Below are 2,117 nucleotides of genomic sequence, written 5' to 3'. Positions count from 1 at the left end.
CCTCCCATTGCCAGCAGCATGTGGGAAGCCAGCTTCAGCTGCATGCTGTTTTTCTTGGCTGGTGCCAACCTGGCTGGGCCTGTCCTATCTGGAGCTGCATGCAGCTGAAGCTGGCTTCCTACGTGCTGCTGGGGACAGGACGAGCCTGGCTGGGTTGGCACTGGCCAGCAGAAGCAGCGGTGGAGCCTCCTGCCTTTTGGGACCAGCTGGTACAGATAGGGGGAAAGTACAGCAGCACATGGGGAAGCTGTCGCTTGATAGGGGATGGGATGGGCTGGCTGGGCCACACCAGGGAGGAAAGCTGTGGCTGAGCCCCCTGCAGCTTGGGATGGGAGGGGTCCTACAGCACTAGAGAGTGCCATGCTGGTGAGGGGACCTGGGCCTGGGCTGGCTTTTGCTGTGCCATGGGCAGAGGGGCTGGGATATGGGTCAGGACAGATTCTGGGACAGATATGGTAAGTGGGGCAGTTTGGTGTTAGGTAGATGAGTCTCATGACACAGACCACATGACAGGGTATAACTTTTGGTTCCAAGGCCACCTCTCCAAAGAGGTAAGGGGAGGGACTTCTGGTGGCAAAGGTTAGGGGGGCAGGACTTCCAATCCCAAGATGGCAACCAGGGGATGGGCTGACTGAAGCCCACAGCATTTTGTTTATTCAGGGTCCCCCACTTCAAAATGGAGGTGGGGCCACTTTCAAGCTCATTAGATGAGTTTTAGTTAAAGCAGCCCTGCTGCCATTTTGAAATGAGGGGATGCTGAATATGTGTGACAGCAAGCCTGTTGAAGTGCTCCAATGCATTCTAATTAGAATGTGTCGGAACAGGCGTCCCACGCATCTACAGGCACCTAAAAGATTGCCTAATGTTGTAGAAAGAAAATGATGGTAACTTTGTTACTTTATAACTTTTTTGTTGGTCAGGTTCCATGGAACTTTGTATAAGGGTAAAACCTAGAGTCGTGGGAAAGTAGGGCTGGAAGGGACTTCACAAGGTCATGTAGTTAAGCTCCATGCTTGCTCAAAGCAGGATCATCCCCAAATAAACCATTCCAGCCAAATGTCTGTCCAATCTGCTTCTTCAAAATCTCCAGGGTAGGGAAATTTCCTAGATAGCCTATTCCAATGTTTGACCACCCACACAGTCAAAATTCCTCCTAGTTTCCAACCTAAACTTCCTCTGCTGCAGCTTGACCCCTTTGCTCCTAGTCCTGCCCCTATGGCCACAGTGAAAAGCCCATGTCTATCCTCTTTATAATTGCTCATTGGGTATTTGACTGTTATCAAATTCCTCAAACAGCCTTCTGTTCTCAGATTAAATAACCCTAGTTCTTTCAGCCTTTTCTCCTAAGTCAGGCTTCTCAGGCCTATCAGAATCTCAGACTATGACAAAACTTACCTTTTTTCATAGTTTTGTAGTAGCTAGGGTCAGGAGGGACCTGAACAGATCATCTAGCCTGACCCCTGCCCACAGGCAGGAATGAATGCTGGGTTCACAAGACCCCAAACAGGTGATCATCCAACCTCTTCTCAAATTTGCCCAAGGTAGGGGTAAGGACCACTTCCCTGGGAAATTGGTTCCAGATTTTGGCCACCGTAACTGTAAAATATTGCCTTCGGATCTCTAACCTAAACCTATTCTCCATCAGCTTAATACCACTGTTCCTTGTCACCCCAGGTGGTGCTGGGGAGAAAAGGGCTCTACCTATTTGCTGTTGATCTCCCCTGATGAGTTTGTAGGCAGCCACCAGGTCCCCCCTCAGCTTCCTCTTGCTGAGGCTGAACAGGTTCAGGTCCCTCAGTCTCTCCTTGTAGGGCCTATTTTTGCCAATAGGCATGCTTCTTTATTGGCTAAATTAGATGGTGAAACTAGCTAAGTCCTGTCTGTGTCTAACTGCTCTCCATCACCAGTGAGTAAGATTCTACTTGTGGTAGAAAAGGAATTTTGAATGCATCTTTTTTTCTATGCAGAAGATCATCTTTCACATGTAAACAGGAAGTCTAATGAACAAATTAACTGCAAGAGTTGAGAATCTTTTATTCATATCATCAGTACTCCAAGATCACATGGTCTTGTTCATTTTTTTTTTTTTTTTTTTTTTTTTTTTTTTTATCGAGAGT

Source organism: Crocodylus porosus, unplaced genomic scaffold (assembly GCF_001723895.1).
Source record: "Crocodylus porosus isolate Cpor-Errol unplaced genomic scaffold, CroPor_comp1, whole genome shotgun sequence".
Taxonomy (NCBI): domain Eukaryota; kingdom Metazoa; phylum Chordata; order Crocodylia; family Crocodylidae; genus Crocodylus; species Crocodylus porosus.
The sequence above is the reverse complement of the archived record's forward strand: the minus strand, read 5'-3'. Positions refer to the sequence as shown.